General features: G+C 43.6%; 1 long non-coding RNA gene across 1 annotated transcript in view; it reads left to right on the forward strand.

Annotated features, from left to right (window-relative positions):
* The window catches only part of LOC131741562 (uncharacterized), a 57,468-nt gene that overhangs the window by 34,874 nt on the left and 2,646 nt on the right, over positions 1–19,948 (forward strand). The window lies entirely within an intron of this gene.

Consider the following 19,948-nt stretch of genomic DNA (forward strand, 5'->3'; position numbering starts at 1 on the left):
AACCTGCAGGTTCTGTGATCCTGCTACTCAGCTTTAAAACAAAGAACAACAAGACAAAACAAAACAACACTCTGTTGCAATTTGCGAACTTCCCCTCTTGGAAGGCATAAGCCACCAGGTTTTGTCAAAGTAACTGCTGCGGGGTCTTGAAATTGTTGAGGAAAAGACTGAAGAGGGAAAGAAAGAGAAAGAGAAAGACAGACGGAAGGAGATAAGCATGGAGAGAGGGAGAGAAGGAGCTATAGAGGGAGGGAGGGAGAAAAAGAAGGGGTGAGGGAGAGAGGGAGAGAGGGAGGGAGGGTACCCCCTCACCCCCAACCCCCAGGCTGAACCCTGCACTCAGCGTTTAAGAAACAAGGCCTCTTTATCATAAATGTATGTACCAGGCAAGGTTTTTCCACTGCAGATTCACTACCAAGCTGAAGATGACTAGACATTTTTTAAAAGATAGCAACTGGGCTAGTCCTGGAGGATGCAGCTATTCACGTTATCATTGTCACCATGTCCTGTTTGGAATGTTCTTCAACCAATAACCTGTATTTTGATGGCTCTTGCCCCCAGCTTCAAACATAAAACTTCCACTTCCAGGGGAGAATCTCAGAACAGATTATTCAGATTATTTGTAATTCATATTCCAGTATGTTTTCAGTTCTCTGAGTTCAGTCTCCCTCTCTCTCCACTCCACCTTAAGACTCAGGTATGATGTCCATTGGACACAAATCTAAGTGGGAGCCCCCTCTCTGAACTCAGAATTGCCCAGGATGAAGGCCTTACTCACTAGGTCATCTTGTTCTCTGGTTCCCTCTTTGTTTAGGGTGATTTTTCTCCCATGAAGCCCCTTATAGCCTCATGCCAATAGACATCTGGTTGGCAAGCCCATCAGTTCTATAGAGATATAACCAGACACTTCTACACCCCGTACGTGGACACAGCTTAGACTAGGCTGGCAACCCTGCTACCCTCTTGATCCCTGTAAATCTTTTTCCAGTCTCTTTCATGAGCCTCTGCCTTCACCTACCGATTCCACCTTAAAGAGTGAAAATATGATCCTTCTATTAACCAGAGCCCTTGAGTGCTTTTTTTTTTAAATTTTATTTATTTATTTATTTATTTTTATTTTTATTTTTTTTTATTTTTTATTTTTATTTTTTGCGGTACGCGGGCCTCTCACTGTTGCGGCCTTTCCCGTTGCGGAGCACAGGCTTCCGGACGCGCAGGCTCAGCGGCCATGGCTCACGGGCCCAGCTGCTCCGCGGCACGTGGGATCTTCCTGGACCGGGGCACGAACCCGCGTCCCCTGCATCGGCAGGCGGACTCTCAACCACTGCGCCACCAGGGAAGCCCCTTGAGTGCTTTTTTGGAGCTTGGCTTCCAGGAACAATGACACAATGTGCTAAATAACTCTGTCCTAATGAGCTCTGGGTACAAACAAAAGCTGTACTAATATATTGGAGAAACAAAGTAAGTAAGACTTATTCCTGCCCTATGCTTTGGCCTCCGGGTCTGAGACTCTATCCTCCATCCCCCCAATCTCATCCACCCCCATAATTGACTGGTTTGAGGATTCCCCTGTCAGGCCCCAAGTTACATGGAAGCAGGCAGCTGTCTTTGGCTCAAAGGTGGAAGCAAGTCCTTATGGATCATCTGATCCCCAGCCAGTATCTCCAGCTACAGCCATGTCATCCTCAGATTGGCCTTCATTTTGGTTCTTGCTCAGTTTCTTGGCTAGAGAAGGGAACACTCCTGTTTCCTTCTGGGGCCACTTCTTCCTGCCCTGCCTTACTCTTTACTTTTACTGTGGGCCCACGGTGCAAACAACACAGCTCTCCACCTACTCTCTTTGGGGGGAAACTCCTTACCTACATTGCACTTGGCCTTGGGCTACGGCTCTCCCTGGACCATCATAGGCACTTAATTCATGCTAATTGGACCCTCTCCCTTCCTCCCTGGATTTTGAATCTGGAACATAATGATCCAAGGACAAAAGTGATTCCTGTGTAGTAGAGCTACTCCAACCAAGCTTCCTAAAGAGACTGCTAATTCCTGCTCCCTAGATCCTGGAGCTACCCTTGTTCCTGATCTTTCCAAAAGCTGACTATTCTGCTTTCTTGACAATTCTGTGACTTTTCCTATAGTCTTCCAATAAATCCTCTTTATCCTTAAGTTAGCCCAAGTCCGTATCTGTTACTTGCCACTGAGAGCCCTACCTGATTCCACAGGGATAGCCCTTTCTCCACCACGCTCTGTCGCCTGGGTTCATTTCAGAGGCAGGAAAGTTCAGGCTCATCCCCCTGCCACATACCCACAACTCCCAGGCAAACTACAGCTTCTGATTCTTCGTTACCTTCTTTCAGAAAGTGGCCATCCTCAGTTTAAAAAACAAAAAGCTTGGGCTTCCCTGGTGGCGCAGTGGTTGAGAATCCGCCTGCCGATGCAGGGGACACGGGTTCGTGCCCCGGTCCGGGAAGATCCCACATGCCGCGGAGCGGCTGGGCCCGTGAGCCATGGCTGCTGAGCCTGCGCGTCTGGAGCCTGTGCTCCGCAACGGGAGAGGCCACAGCAGTGAGAGGCCCGCGTACCACAACAAACAAACAAACAAACAAACAAAAACCCCAAAAGCTCCCATCTGTGATCCCTCTCCATCGATATTACCCATATCAGACAGGGCTCAACCAGGAAAACAGAACCACTCCGAATATTTAAAGGAGAGAGAATTCAAGGCAAAGAATTGGTGACATAAATGATGGAAGAACTGATAAGCCAAAGGGAGGACTGCAGAGCAACTCAGAGCTTCACAATGACAGGAAGCCACTACCACAGCTAGGCTGGAGGGACAAAGAAGGCACAACTAGTGCTGAGGATGCTGCCCAGTGGCAGAGCTGGGGATAAACACCCTGGGTCCTCCTTTCCTCCTGCTCTCCAGTCTTTTACCAGTGCCTCCCATGCTCAACCCAACTGTCACCCAACTGACAGCGGAGGCTGGGAAAGAAGGCTATGGATGGGGTCAGCCCTCCTGTGACAGAGCAAAAGCAGGAAGAAGACAAGGAAAGGACCTGAGAGCAGAAAGACCTTTTACAGCACATGCTTTGTTATTTCAATGACTTTTGTGAGAGTATGATTTCATTTTCAAACTAAATGAATTTAGCATTTAAATAGCACTTAATGAGTGTATGTCAAGGTTCAAAATGCATGCATTATTTTCATTCCTTCTTAAGTACAGATATTATCACACCAAGCAAAATAGAAAAGTGTTCTCTACTGGCAACAGCTCTGTCTCTTGACCATGGTCTCAACATAATTGACAAACCTGTTCCTTTCTTTACTGTTCTCTTTGACCCATACTTTTGTAGAGTGAAGGGATGCAGCCATCCCCACCCCCATGATCAAGAGCAGTTTGGGGGGCAGAAGTAGTGCCCCGGTACCCCCACACCTCCAGACCCTGAAGAAGCCAAAAAACAGGGCAGTTACGATTTGGCAACTTAGTAACACAAATTACTCAATTCCTCCCCTACTCTCCTGCCTTCTCCTGGCTTATTTCCCAGCTGCCAACTACAAGACAGGCTGGCCTCACAAGAGAGCACAGAGAAATGGGAGTGACGTGACCACAGCACAGTGACAAAACAGGGTTCTCTTTCTTACATAAGGAGTTGTTAAAATGTGTATAAACATTTTGTTAGACGATTTGTTTTCATTTCATATTGCAATTTTAACTCTAAAAGTAATGCAAGTATGTGATTTGAGCACTCAATTTTATCAGTCTGTGTCGTATTAAATCGAGGCTCCAGCATTCTGTCCTAGCTTACATAATTCTGAGAAAGAGGTTCTGGTGCAGTGTTTAGGCTCAGTCTCCCCCAAAAAATCAGGGCTGGCTATCCTCCTGCAGTTGTAACAGAATGGTGAGCCTGGGAACAAGAGAGGGAAGAGAAGACATCAGGATCCGGCACAGAATAAGCCCTCGATGTTTATTTAAACGCTTATTACATAAATCTTTAATGGCGGAGTCAGGGGCAGAGACAGCACTGGAGTCTGGGCTGTGGAACCTCCCAGGGTCTCAGTATCCTGGGCTCATGTGTCCCAGCTGCCACAAACCCTAGCACTGCTCTCCAAATGAACTGCTACATCTCCACCTGTAGTCTATCTGGGTGTAGGTGCGCTTTCCCAGGGACCTCTCTTGTAATAAACTTCCCAACTGAAGTTGCCACCTGGATGTCTCATAGACACCTAAGACAATGTTCTGACACATGAATTTGTTTATCTCTACCCCAGTCTTTCATATCTTAGGTAATGGTACCCTGGCCATTCCTTTGTCTAATTTAGAAAACAGGGTATCATCCTGGCTACCTTATTCCCCCTACCAGCATCATTACACCCCTACCAACATCTAATTTATTCTGTCTCCCAAACATGGCATGAATCTGGCCACTTCTCTCCATCACTATAGTTCAGAACACCTGTTATTTAATATTTGGACTCCGTATCACCTTTCAACTGATGATTCGGCTACATTTTTCATAGAGTGGTCATTTATTCATTCATTCATTTCACAATTGTGAAATGAATTGATCTCCTACTGTGTGTTAGGTGCTGGTGATACAGTGGAAAGCAAAACAAAGTCCTTGTCCTTATGGAACTAACATCCTTACAGGAGTCAGTTGTCTTTCCTAAAGCACAAATATCATCATGTCCATCCCCAACTTATAATATATCAATGGCATCCCATTGCCATCAGCATAAAATCCAAACTCTCTACTATATTCCTCTCTAGCTCATCTCATCCCACTATCCCCTTTGCTTATCTTCCCAGTCATATGGAAACAATTTCAGTGACCTATAAATTTATTTACTTATTTATTTACTTTTGGCTGCGTTGGGTCTTCGTTGCTGCGCGCAGGCTTTCTCAAGTTGTGGTGAGCGGGACCTACTACACTTCATTGCAATGCACAGGCTTCTCATTGCCGTGGCTTCTCTTGTTGTGGAGCACGGGCTCCAGGCATGTGGGCTTCAGTAGTTGTGGCATGCAGCCTCAGCAGTTGTGGCTCACAGGCTTAGTTGCTCCGCGGCATGTGGGATGTCCCCAGACCAGGGTTCGAACCCGTGTCCACTGCATTGGCAGGCGGACTCTTAACCACTGCGCCACCAGGAAGCCCCTCACTTTCAGTGGCTTAAATGCACCAAGCCTTTGCATACCTTGGAAGACCTCTCCCCTCATCACTTTGCCTTGCTAATTGCTACTCACCCTTCAGGTCTCAGCTTAGAGCTCTCTTGGCCAGGATTGCCAACTGTGTTAAGTCATGTTGGGGATAATGGAATTTGGAGGAGGCGCAGGATTCTCTGAGACCTGAAACCCATCCTGTCCCAACCACTTCTGCTCATTCCTTCTCCCCAAGTCTTGAAAGAAATATGTGCCTAGAGAACAAGGCCAGATAAATGCACACTTTTGTGTGCATTTTTCTGAGGTCCTGGTCTCTTGCACTGGATTGAACAATGTGGATTTTTTTGACCTGGGCTGGAGGGAGACGTAACTGACCTCAGAAAAGGACATTCACCATTTTAGCACCTGAGTACCCATTCTATTTGGAGGAAGCCAGAGCCCAGCACGTTGGAGGTGTTTGTCTAGTGGCAGCAGTACTGGAGGAAATGACCTAACTGGACTGTACCTGCAATAGAATCTTAGCTGGCTTTTCTGAGGCCAGTTTTCCAGCCCTTTTGTCAGTTCTATGAGCTACCTGATATTCTTCCAATGAGTCACTGTCTCTATTTAGGACCACTATGTCAACAGAAATAATAAACAAGTAGGAACAGAAAAGTTTTATTTGAGCCAAACTGAAGACTATAGCCCGGGAGACACAGACTCAAGAATTGCTTGAATTGTGTTCCTCCAGACTCCAAAATGGAAGTGGCTTATACAGTATAGGCAAAAATTTTAAAAATTACATACAGTTGTTTGTCAAGAATTAGGACTGGAGCTGGCAAGAAGTATGGATGCTTATTAAGCAAGGATTGGTTGGGAGTCAAAATGGTTACACAGTTACAAGGGGGAGACTTTGAGACCAGAAGTTGGAGCTGGCAGCTGCTAGTAGACATTGTTTTGAGAATGGCTGGTGGTGTCCTTGAGTTTGATACACTTCAGAAAACTCAAGTTCTCAGTGATGCAGGAAACGTGTCTGAGACCATATCCACAGTGGCCACCCAGCTCCATTTTGGATGCCTGAACCAGAGCCACTCCGTTTTTATTTTTAAATGCATTCTTTAATGCTTAAAGCAGATGTACAATGCATATTTGACAGGACATAGGACAGGCTGTTCTAGTTAGTGAAAAGTTCAAGCCAAACCATGTATGAACCAGAATGACTTCCCCATACCTCAGTATGTGAAAATTTCTTCCATCAGCTGGATGTGGTTTCTATTGTTGGAAACCAGACAACCTGAATGGTACAATATCCTTTCTGTCTTATCCCCACCATGGGGCCAATCCCTAGTCCACACTCCAATGGTACGAAATGTCAACCCCAAGGATGATATATTCATCCTTGAGCAGGATAGTTCCACAGCGGGTCTTGACTTACCCACCCACCTCAGGCTTTCATTGATGGGTTGGAAACACAGATCTTAAATGGGAACAAATACAGGCCATTTATCTTCTCAGCCACATGGGAGGACCAGAGGTAGTATTTCAAAAAAGAGCTAATTATAAAGGAGGGAGATTCACCCTTGGCCCTGTGGCCCAGTTAGTATCCTGGCCTGTGGCCCATGCATATTGGCATGCCTCCTGCTTGGAGGCAAAGCCAGGGAGAGAGGAGCTGGACCTCTCCCTGGAGTCCAGTAGTTGTGGATGAAAAGAAAATGTTTGTTGTTTTTCCAGACATTCCGTTGTTCCCTGATAAATGGGCACCATTGCTCCCTGCCTTTGTTACTTCACCATGCTCATGATTTATCGCCTTTCTATCTCTACTTCCATCTCCTGGCTTCTCCCCCTGGTGGGTGTATTGATTTCTCTTACCCCTACCAACTATTTGCTCTCACTGGGTCATAGCTTCTCGCCAGGCTCCTTCTTTCAACCCCACAGCCTCTTCTGCCTGGTGACTTTCCTGCCTCACCACTTCTGCAGGCCACTCTGCTACGTAAGTTGATCCTATAGATCCAAACTTCCCCAAAGATAGTGTGATTAGTCTGTGATCACTATTCATCCAGAGAGTCCTGCACGAGGCCTATGGTTTATGGCCACTTTGCTCAGAAAGGCTAAGGCAGTGTCAAACACACAGAGCAAATGGATTCCATTATAATCCAGCATTTCAGACTCAACACGTACCAACCTAAGCCTGTCATCTTCACTTCCAGGTCTGTTCCTTCTCCTGTGCTCCTGAGCACAGTGAACATGCTGCTGTAGAGATCCGGTCTTCAAAATGAAGTCCTCTCCTATACCTTTTACCTCTCCAGCTTCGTCTCTCTTTGCTCCCTCTGTATCACAACCATCTGAACTTCTCAATACGTAATTCTTAAAATGAAATCAGCTCTCCCCACCCTCTAGCCAGTGCTCTCTCCTTTCACCCACACTCCACACAAGGGGGCTTTGTTTGGACTTCTGTCTCAACTTGTATTTCCTTTCCTCTATGAGAGCCCAGTCTGGAGTGCTTGAACATCTTCATCTGCTGGACCATGAACCCTCTAGGGCAGAAATGATGATTTATTAATCTTTGGGGCTGGTCCAGAGTGGATATCAGTATCTAAAGACCAACTCAGCAATGTCCCTCAAAGATCCTTCCCCTAGAGTTCAGGATACATCACCCCCTCCATCCCCTGGTCCAGCAGCTCATCTTGAAGAGGTGTGTAAAAATGAGGGTCCTGGAGACAGCTGAGTAGGGTCCCATGGTCCTTCCCCTGTGCCAGAGACTGCTCAGGTGTGAATGTGTCTTCAGGCTAAGTCCTGAGAGCAGGTCTCTCCGCAGAGTGGCAACAGCTGAGAGGACAACACAGTGACAATCTAGGTGGTCCTTTTCCTGGCCTGCCTGGGGCTTTGGGACGGACTGCCTGCCTGCTCTAAGTGCCTCTCTGTGGAATGAGCTAATTTCCTCTTGCTCTGTTGATTTCACTTGTGATGTTGCTGGGCTCAGGAGTGACTCAGCTGATTTGCCTTCTGACATGCTTGAAGCGGTGTAGGAGGCGGGCAGAATGGTAGGGGATCAAGCTGCAACCGAAGTTTGAGTCTTATGGTCATGAGGAGGCCCCTTCTCACGCCCATAAGACCATGGAGAGGACCAGAAGGGTTAGGGCCTGGTCCTGAATTTACCCCAGGAGTATGGCAGGAGCTGGGGAAACTCTGCCGGCTCAGGAAGGATTTAAAAAGTTGCAGGGTTCACACTAAAGCCCAGGCTCTAGGACTCTTCCAGCAAGCAGCCAGAATTAGTGGTGGGAGTCCAGCTGGCAGGTGATACAAAGCAAGAGGTATATCAGGCCCTCATATCAAGATTGAGACAGGAACCGGTCTTCATGAAAGTTGGGGAAGGAAGCAAATTACTCAAAGAAACAAATTAGAGTGAGATCTAAAACAGAAACCAGCCCCGTGAGTCTGGGCACATGCTGGGTGGGGAGGAGAGACCTTAGGCTCAGAAGGACCATCATCCATTCATCACTCTGTGCTGGGCGCTGGAGGCACTGGTGACTGAAACCCTGGAGAAAATCCCTGTTTGAGCTGGGTGGCGAACCCAGACACAGTAAAACTCAGTCACGGCTATGGCAGAAGTCAGCACAGGGTCTGCGGAGCATAGAGAATGGGGCTCTGCCTCTGCTTTTTCGGAAAGAGGGTCTAGAGGTCCTTCCTAATGGAGTGGGGCTCTGGGAGTCCTTTATAGTGGAGGGGAAGGACTGAGGGTCCTTCACAGTAGAGGGGAGTTGGTAATTGAAGGATGTAAAAGCATTTACTAGGTGGAAGAGAGAAGCCTGTGTACTGGCATGGACGTACGTTACAGCAAAGCCTGCTTGGGGCACTGCAGGTAATCAGATGGAACGGATGCATTGGGCGCATATGAAAACGTAGCAGCAAATGTAGCAGATGTGGATGGGAGGCAGAAGAAAGGGCTGTACTCCTAGTTATGATTTTAGTGGTCCTGACCCCCTTACCCTTGCATCTGACCTGATCAAATGACAACTCTTCCTCTTAAGGAGAGAAGATGAGTGATAGCTTACTCCTCTTTAGTATGAGTTCCTTTTTTCTTTTAAGTGTAGGTATCTGACTTGGCCTGGCCTCAGGGTGAGGAGGGGAAATTGCAACTCAGTAGGTACTCAGGTGTCCAGGACTCAACCCCAAACTCACAAGGTGCTGGAACAAGGACGGTATGATTAATGTTAGCCTACCCATTACATCTGCCCGGTTGGTGTTGGTTCAGGAGTGAGCTGGGGCTGACCCTGCATCTGGGTTCCCAGATGTTATAGCAGGGTAGAGATTACGTGATGGTCAGGAGAGCTGGGAGCCTTCTGGGAGGGCACTTGCATGACTGAGAGAGAAGAGCACAGCTTTCACTTCAGAGTTCAGGTAGTCCTTGATGCTATGTGTCCTTGAGCAAGTTACCCAGTCTCTGAGCCACGGGGTCCTCAGCTGTGAAATGGAGATTAGAGCACCTGTTTCCTAGAACTGTTCTGAGGATAAATGAGATAATTTATGTGAAAGAATCTGGCACACAGTGGATATTTGGTTAAAGGGGATTCTCTTCTGCTTCTCCCCCATGACTTTATTCAATGTGTATAAAGGGTAATAGGTGAATACATAGCTTTTTAAATCAATAAGAGAAATCATACCTCAATAGAAAAATAGGCAAAAGATAGAAGCAATTAGAAGAATACATTTTAATGGTTATTAATCATATATAAATATAGTACCAGATACATACAAATATACAGCCATATATATTGATATATATATATTTCATTAACAAAAAGGTAAGTTATAACAATAATAAAATATCAGCTTGACAAAGTTTATAAAGCATTTAGTCATAAGCACAGTGTGATCCCTTTCACAATTTATAAAGCATTAGTACTCTTTTTCTGTGAACTACCTATTTGTATCTTTTGCCAATTTTTGTGATGGAGTGTTGCTCTTTTCTTATTGTTTCATAAGAGCTCTTTATATAGACTAGATTTTAACCTTTTGATGGCCATATGTGTTACAAATATTTTTCCAGTTTATCATCTGTCTTTTGCCTTCATTTCTAGTATTTTGGTTATACAGAAGTTTGAATTTTTTTATGCAGTCCAAATCACCAGGAATGTTTTCTTTTTTGGCTTGGCAAAGAGGATAAAGTTTCACAATGCACAGCAGAGGAAAGGCTATCCTTAACATGAGATTGCTGGCTTGGAGTAGCATGGACTGAGACTACTTATATAGATCTTCCTAGTCTCTGACTCTAAGTTTCTTAGGATGAAGTCTTCTTATGAAGACTTGGCTTCCCACATAGGTGTGAGCCCAGGGAGAAAATGCTCTGATCATGCAGACCTGAGTATGCTAGTCCTCTCAAAAGCTGTGTTTCTCATTGAAAATTAATTGACTACGATCTGGTTTATAGGTCTAAAGAGTTTGGTAACTGTGAGACTGCCCTAGAGATGAAGCTTTTCTCAGTACTGACAAAATCATGTTTCTGAGCTGTTAAGTCTGAGAATCAGGGTCTGAGTTGAGTTAATTCATCCAGACCTTTTTGAGACAGGTCAGTCTTACCACCTTTTCTTGGAGATAATCCCCAACATTTCCAGTGCTATGCAAGTACCTTTCTCAATAATAGGTGGTGAAGGAGAATGTGCCAGAAACCCCATAACTAATAATAATTAATAATCACACTTACCCCCTAAATAAGCACTTTTTGGGTGCCTGGCACTGTTTTTAGCACGTTTAATGTACTAGTTAATAACCACATTTCTGTGATGTCAACAATATTAGTTTCCAATTTACAGATGAAGAAAATGGGGCCCAGAGAAATGGAGTAAGTAACTTGACCAAAGTAAGTCAGAAAGTGGTGCTGTCAGTATTTGAACCCTGAACCATCTGTTTTCCTCTGTGCTTCAGTTGGTAATAGTTAATTATGACCCTGTCTTGAATTCTCCCTTTAGCTTTGAGATCTTCACCATAATTATTTCACTATTCCAAAAATAAGTTGATAACCTCTTTCTCACTAATTTCTTAATTTCCTTGTGAATTTTCAAATCTCCAGCAGTAAATCACGCACGTGGGCACCTTGTGGGTAACTCACAGGTACCACCTGCCAAATCCTTCTTCGCAGAAAATGTGGGCTTCCATTCTTCCACTAGCTTCATGGCTGCTGTGTGAAGTGAAATTTAAAATATAAAGAGCTCCTTGTGCATTGTCTCCGAGCCAGAAGAAGCAGCAATAGGCTGACATATTCCATATGAGATCTTAGGCCTCAAGGAATATGTCTTTTCCTTACCATTTTCCAAAGTATTGCTTTAGCTCTTTGTTTTCAGAATGTGAATATAGAACTTTATTTACCAGCTTCAGATGGTTTTAGTAATGCTCAAATAACTAAAATTGACCAGTCTATAATTGAATTAAGTTATTTGAAAAATATAAAAATACTTTGCAATTTTGTTTTACGTAGTGCTATTTTTATGAAGGCTAGAAAACGTTCTGTAGACAGAAAACTGGGAAATAGAAAAGGAGAGTACATTGTGCCGCAGGAAGAAACGAGAGAAAAACCTTGGGAAAAGAAGGAAAATTAATAATTGATTATCACTTACTGTTGCCAGTCACTGTGCTAGACACTTCATTTATATCATCTTGTTTAACCTCTGCAACCACCCTGGGACATAGATTTATTGCATCCATTTCGTAGATGAGGAAACAGGCTCAGAAAGGTTAAGTAAGTTGCCCAGTTCATACAGCGAGGTGATTTGAGTGCCGTTATCTTAGACCCTCAGTGCCCTGGACACAGGAAAGAAGAAAATATCACAAAATTCAAACTGAAGCCTAGCAGGGACCTGAAAAGATCAAAGTGAAACTAACCGGAGATGAAGAAAAGAAGGATGATCAGAGTGACCGAAGAGGTTCTACTAGTCACTAGGAAGACGTGTGGCCTCTAAATCTGCCGGCTTGGAGCAGGGCAGGGGCAGGTGGCTGGAGCTGGTGCTGATGGAGGTCAGGATGGAAGATGGCTAGAGGGCCTCAGCAAATCAGAGAGGCTGTTCTTTCCAGGACAGCTGAGTGAGGAGGACCTGAGTTAAGGTAAAGACATGGTTGGCCCAGTGCAGAGACAAGGGCCCTGGTCCTCTCTAGCGCAGAAGAAGACTTGAACTCAGTGCATGGCTCCTCCCTTTTGGAGGGTTAGATTCTTTGTCAAAATCTTCCATCAGGAAAGCTAGACTTCGCCACCATGTTATCAATAATGCTCCAGCAACCCATCAAGATCTTTTCCGATGATATGAGTAGGAATGCCACAGGAAGGTTTCAATCCATTCAAAAAGGTACTTACCAAAAAACCCCACATTTTTTTTTCTATGTGCCAGGCATGACTTAAGAGATGGGGATAAAATGGCATGCCCAAATACTTTGATCCTTGCCCTTTGCAACTACAGTTTAGTGGAGGAGACAGATACTAATCACATGATCATACAAATAAATGTAAAATTGAAATTTTAAAAGTGCTCCAAAGGAAAGGTATGCAATACTGTAAGAGCATAATAAATAAGGCATCCTTGAGAAAGCAATCCTTGTGCTATGATGCAGGGAACGAGTAGAAGTTAATTATTTGAAGGAAGAATATTACATTCCAAATGGAGAAACCATCAAGTGCAAAAGTCTTTTGTTATATTTATTTCTTTTTTTCTCTTTTTTTTAACATCTTTATTGGAGTATAATTTCTTTACAATGGTGTGTTAGTTTCTGCTTTATAACAAAGTGAATCAGTTATACATATACATATATCCCCATATCTCTTCCCTCTTGCGTCTCCCTCCCTCCCACCCTCCCTAAGTCTTTTGTTTTAAATTGTTCATTCTGGGGGCTTCCCTGGTGGCGCAGTGGTTAAGAGTCCGCCTGCCGATGCAGGGGACACGGGTTCGTGCCCTGGTCCGGGAGGATCCCACATGCCGCGGAGCGGCTGGGCCCGTGAGCCATGGCCGCTGAGCCTGTGCGTCTGGAGCCTGTGCTCTGTAGCGGGAGAGGTCACAACAGTGAGAGGCCCGCGTACTGCAAAAAAAAAAAAAAAAAAAGTTGATTCTGGAGGATGGAGGCTTAGTGCAAGTTCAGGACTTTGTACCCATTTTACAGTCCATCTGGATTTCTCCTTTCCTAACTGGAAACTTCCTTAATGGACAAAAAGTCCACATTTCAGGTCAGAGATAGTGCTTTTGTCTTTAAGCATAAGATGGTTTTTATTTATTCATGAATACATACATACATGCAAGTACCTATCCATCCAATCAGATCTCCAACTAAGTGTCTATTCATTTATCTATTCATTCATTACCCATTCATATATCCATTTAATCATCCATCATACCAATCATCAATCCATGTGTCATCTACCCATTCACCAGACAACCATCCATCTATCCATGCATCTATACACCAACTCACATTCTATCTCACCATTTGTTTATATTTCCATTATCTGTCCACCCACCTACCTATTCATCCATTCATTTATCCATGTGTCCATCAATTCATTTATCCATTGATGTGTCCATATATTCATTTACACCTCTGTGACGTAATAAATATGTTGGTCTCTACCCCTGGTTCCTGACACAGAGTTCCTAAATCCCATGGAATTTCCTGGGTGATAGAAAAATGTTTTGTTCTCATAAGGCAACTCTTGGTGGGCTCCTGTATAGCTTCAGAATGGGGCTGGTCACCAGGAAGATCAAGCTATGATTAGAAGTTTTGAACTTTCAGCCCTACCCCTTCATCCTCTGGGGAGGGGAGAGGGACTGGAGATTGAGTTCATCACACCTACAGTGATGAAATTTCCATAAAAATTCCAGCTATGGGGTTCAGAGAGGTTCCAGGTTGGTGAATGTATCCACATAGTGGGAGGGTAGAACACCCCAAACTGCACCTGGACAGAAAGTCCTGTGCTTAGGACCCTTCCAGACCTTGCCCTATATACCTCCTCATATGCGTGTTCATTTGTATCCTTTACAGTATTCTTTATAATAAACTGGTAAACATAACTAAAGCATTTCCCTGAGTTCTGTGATCCATGATAGCCAATTATCAAACCTGAGGGGAGAGTCATGGGCCACCCTGATTTGTAGACAAGTTGGATGGAAGTGTGAGTAACCGGGCAACACTCTACTTGTGACTGGGATTCAGAGTGGGGGGAGCAGGCTTGTGGGGATGAGCCCTTAACCTGTGGGGGGGTCTGTGCTAACTCCAGGTAGTTAGCGTCAGGATTGATTAATGCGAGGGAAAGACCCACACATTTGGCGTCAGAAGTGTTATGGAGAAACCAGTTTTCTTTTACCAACCCCTCCAACCAACCAACAATTTATTCATGCATGCATTCACCCATCCCTCCATCCATCCACTTGTCCACCCAGCTATCAGTGTCTCCATCCATTTATCATTCATCCATTTAATCATCCATTTTCCATCCACTTATTGACTCACTCATCCATCCATCCATTTCTATCGCTTCTGTGACAAAATCACCATATTAGCGTCTTAAAACAACACAGATTTATTATCTTACAGTTCTAGAGTTCAGCTGTCCAAAATGGGTCTTAAGGGGTTAAAATTAACATGTGGGTAGAGCAGCAGTACTTCTGGAGGTCCTAGGGGAGAATCTGTTTCCTTGCCTTTTCCAGCTTCTAGAGCCCACCTGCATTCCTGATCTCATGTCTCCTTCCTTGAACTTTAAAACCAGCAGCCTGGGGCTTCCCTGGTGGCGCAGTGGTTGAGAGTCCGCCTGCCGTTGCAGGGGACGCGGGTTCGTGCCCCGGTCCGAGAGGATCCCACGTGCCGCGGAGCGGCTGGGCCCGTGAGCCGTGGCCGCTGAGCCTGCGCGTCCAGAGCCTGTGCTCCGCAACGAGAGAGGCCACAACAGTGAGAGGCCCGCGTACCGCAAAAAAAAAAAAAAAAAAAAAACCAAAAAGACCCCCAGCAGCCTACCATCTTTAAATCTCTAAATCTGTCCCTTCTGCCTTTCTCTTATAAGGGTACTTGTGATTACATTGGGCCAACCCAGATAATCCAGGATAATCTCCCCATCTCAAGGTCAGTTGATTAGTAAGCTTAATCCCCCTTTGCCATGTAATCTAAAATATTCACAAATTTCAGGGATTAAGACATCTTTGAGAGCCATCATTGTACCATACCATCCATCCATTTATGCATTCATTCATCCATTTGTTCATTAGTCCATCTTTGTGTTCATCCACCAATCCATCAGTTTGCATCTAGTATCTATGTACCCACGTATGTATGTACGTATGTATCTATTCATCCATCCATTGTCCACTTATTTATCCATTCATCCAACTAATCATTCACTTGCCCACCACCCATTCATCTGTCATATAAGCCATCCATCCTAATTTCATCATTTCCATTTATCCATTCAATCATCCATTCCTCCACCAATCATTCATGCGTCATTTTTTCTTCTTCACTTTATTGTGCTTTGCTTTACTGTGCTTCACAGATATTTCATTATTTTTCATGCAGCATTTTAACTATCCAACCGTCCATCTAATCATTCATGAGCTACCCTTATCTACCGTCTCTTTTAATTAACTAAACAATAACCTTCCAAGACTACACACACACACACACACACACACACACACATCACCATTTGGACCTACTTACCACAACAGATCATCCTACCTGGATCTTTGCCATTTGTTTTCAACCACCTATTTTTCTGATCCTTACTCCAAAAGACTTGGAGCTCCTGGCTCCTAATCCTGACTCCATTTTGCCTGTGGTACTTTGTACTTGCTCGATGTCAATGGGTCTTCCAGGAATTTTACTTAGTTTACAGACCTCTGTCTGTGGTGACCCTGATTTGCCCTTGCCCTTGTTAACACCCAGAAGGAGTAAGGAGAATAAGCAAACTTGCAATATGTGAGTATTTGTGCAGGCGAGGTATTGGATCAGAGCTGTGTCTCAATGTTTTCTCTGCTATACCCCCTGTGACCCAAATGAGGAGGTTTGTGTTTTTTGGTTGTTTTTTTTTAACGTCTTTATTGGAGTATAATCGCTTTACAATGGTGTGTTAGTTTCTGCTTTATAACAAAGTGAATCAGTTATACATATTCATATATCCCCATATCTCCTCCCTCTTGCGTCTCCCTCCCATCCTTCCTCTCCCACCCCTCTAGGTGGTCACAAAGCACCAAGCTGATCTCCCTGTGGTGCGATGCGGCTGCTTCCCACTAGCTACCTATTTTACATTTGGTAGTGTATATATGTCCATGCCACTCTCTCACTTCGTCCCAGCTTACCTTTCCCCGTCCCCGTTTCCTCAAGTCCATTCTCTATGTCTGTGTCTTTATTCCTGTCCTACCCCTAGATTCTTCAGAACTTTTTTTTTTTTTTTTAGATTCCATATATATGTGTTAGCATACGGTATTTTTTTTTCTCTTTCTGACTTACTTCACTCTGTATGACAGACCCTAGGTCCATCCATCTCACTACAAATAACTCAATTTTGTTTCTTTTTATGGCTGAGTAATATTCCATTGTATGTATGTGCCACATCTTCTTTATCCATTCATCTGTTGATGGACACTTAGGTTTCTTCCATGTCCTGGCCATTGTAAATAGAGCTGCAATGAACATTTTGGTACATGACTCTTTTTGAATTATGGTTTTCTCAGGGTGTATTGCCCAGTAGTGGGATTGCTGGGTTGTATGGTAGTTCTATTTGTAGTTTTTTAAGGAACCCCCATACTGTTCCCCATAGTGGCTGTATCAATTTACATTCCTACCAACAGTGCAAGAAGTTTCCCTTTTCTCCATACTCTCTCCAGCACTTATTGTTTGTAGACCTTTTGATGATGGCTATGCTAACTGGTGTGAAGTGATACCTCATTGTAGTTTTGATTTGCATTTCTCTAATGATTAGTGATGTTGAGCATCCTTTCATGTGTTTGTTGGCAATCTGTATATCTTCTTTGGAGAAATGTCTATTTAGGTCTTCTGCCCGTTTTTGGATTGGGTTGTTTGTTTATTTTGATATTCAGCTGCATGAGCTGCTTGTAAATTTTGGAGATAAATCCTTTGTCATTTGCTTCATTTGCAAATATTTTCTCCCATTCTGAGGGTTGTCTTTTCATCTCCTTTATGTTCTCCATTGCTGTGCAAAAGCTTTTAAGTTTCATTAAGTCCCATTTGTTTATTTTTGTTTTTATTTCCATTTCCAATGAGGAGGTTTGGATGAAACCTATACTTCTCACCATCTAGGTTGATTTTTTCCCCTCCAGGGAAGTAAGCCAAATAGTACTGAAAATATTTATGGTGTGATGGTCATAAAACCATTTGAAAATTACAAAAAATCTCAAAAACTGCCATTATATAAGGAAAAACTAATAAAATATGGCTAACTTTATTTTTAACAAGTTTTGTTCCTCTCCCAGACTTCTGCACAACAAATACTAGTAATAAGTTGAGAAAGCATATACTACTGAAGCCAAAGCATTAATAGTGGCAGTAACTATAAAATCACCACTGCCTCACCAACACCATCATGATTTATAGTTGTGAGAACTGGGAACAGTCTCTCACCACAGGATGAGCCACAGAAAAGGTACACCATGGGCTATGTGACATTGCCAGCGCTCAGCGAAATGCCACCCCCTGCTCTGCTGCTCAGGAGAGCACATCAGAATACAAATGAATAGGAGTGACATTATTATAAGAATATCTGCCCCCATTTATTTATTTTTTTTAAAAGGTAAATTAGACTGTCATTTAGACTGTGCTCCTTTATATATGATCAGTGACAAATTACCATATACTTCATAACTGGCCATGTCGAGACCTAACACTGAGAACCATGGCTAAATGACCGCTAGATTCCTGTATAGTTTTAAGGTCAAGACTCCATCATGGGCACATGTTTAAATTGGAATGAAACTGTCTGAGCAAGTCTTGGTAGCCCAGCTCTTCTCCTGCAAATGCCATTCACTTGTTGGGTAAGCAGAAGGCAGAAGTGCTGGTACTTCATGGAGCTCAACACTGGCCAGTCCTTCGAGGGCATTGTTTACACTTCTTCAAAACCATTCAAGAAAAATTTAATGAAAAGTGTGCTGTTATCCAAAAGAATATTTCAGAAATGCATGAAGAGGGAGAGTGCCCTGGCAATTCTGTATGACCGATCAGTAGTCTGCTCTTGGAAGATGTCACACCTTAGCATTTGGAAGATTCTATGGCCCTGAGTCAAAAGATTTTGGAGGCACTGACATTTCAACAACGTGAGGACACTGGTTTATGAATATGGCCTCTGGTTATCACTAAGACACATGCAAATTATACATAATGGGTTTATACTCTGATGTCTCATGTATAAAATACTACACCTGAAATCCTCAATAATAATTCTTGGGTTTATGCCAAAGCTCTTTTACATGCTGCATCTCATTTGACCCTGACGGCACCCTAGTAAGTTGCCTAGGCAGGGCATTATCCCTATTTTACAGGTGAAAGGACTACATCATCGTGGTCACTGTCAAAGTTAATGCGTGGAGATGGCAAATAGGTTTTACACTGCAAGCCCTTCCTAGTTGGCCTTACCCCATATAGGTGGGGACAGCATAAGGGTTTGAACCCCAGCATGTGGAGACCATCGAGGGCCATCTGGGAGGATGGCTACCACACTTTTCCCTGGAAAAAACATGGAAACTAATTAATTAATTAATTAAAAAGAAACTGTAGTGCTTTATTCCTAGAGTGAAAACGGCATTGCTTTTTTTTTTTTTTTTTTTTTAAATAGTCAATTTGCAGATAGTCATGTCTCTAAATTGGTCAGTAATGTTGATGGCAGAATTGTGCACATAAGGAAAAGGATTCCACAGCAACTTGAGGCTTGGTAAAAAGCTTCAGCTTCAGCAAGTTTTTATGGCTAAAATGGTCTGTGGCTGCAGGAAAGTACACTTCTGAGTGAGAATGAAGGATTTATGGAGCTATTTCAGGGTAGGGTGACCAGTGTTTTCAAAAAATCCAGTCCAAGAACATTTGAGGTGTGACTTTCCATAAATCATAGTTACCGAAAGTGAGCACGGTCATTTATACATATAAACTCAGATTGAAAAAAGTCAAAATAGTAGTTGTGCCGTATATGGGTGAGAGAGCTCTACAGCACTTTAAGAGTTAAATCAGCCCAATTAATACACAAGGGATGGAGGTCATATATCAGCAGAAGGCACTTGAAAAGACAGAAGGTCCCTCAGGCCAAAGGCAAGAAGGACAGAGATGGACTTGGGTCAAATCAATGGAATTAATATGTTTCAAAAATAAGCCAGTCAACAGAAGGGGGAAGGTCTACACAGAACTTGGGAAAATAGGGACCACAGGAAAGGATGTAATTAACAATTTTTTCAGCAGTTACCATGTGCTAAGTAGTTTGTACAAATAATTTAATCCACACAACAACCCTGTTATCGAAATCAAAAAACTCGAAGTTAAGTGACTTTCCTAAGGTCACCAGTGGTCGAGGTGGAATTGGAACCAGATCTCTTTATCTCCAAAGCCTGTGGGTTTAATTAACTATTCTTATCCAGTTTTGTCCTGGGGAAAGTGCTTTTGGCAGGCCAGGGCAGTGCCACTGGCTATACATATTTTTTAAATTTCTTTTTTGGGAGTTACCTCCACACACCATGGGTCACTGGCATTTTCCCAGTGGCAAATTCACAGACACATGATTTCGAGCTGTAAGGGAGAATAGAGCTGATACTGCCCACTCTCCTCCTGTTACAGATGATATCTGTGAGTTCATTTTTT

The sequence above is a fragment of the Kogia breviceps genome, chromosome 14 (assembly GCF_026419965.1).
Source record: "Kogia breviceps isolate mKogBre1 chromosome 14, mKogBre1 haplotype 1, whole genome shotgun sequence".
Lineage (NCBI taxonomy): Eukaryota > Metazoa > Chordata > Mammalia > Artiodactyla > Physeteridae > Kogia > Kogia breviceps.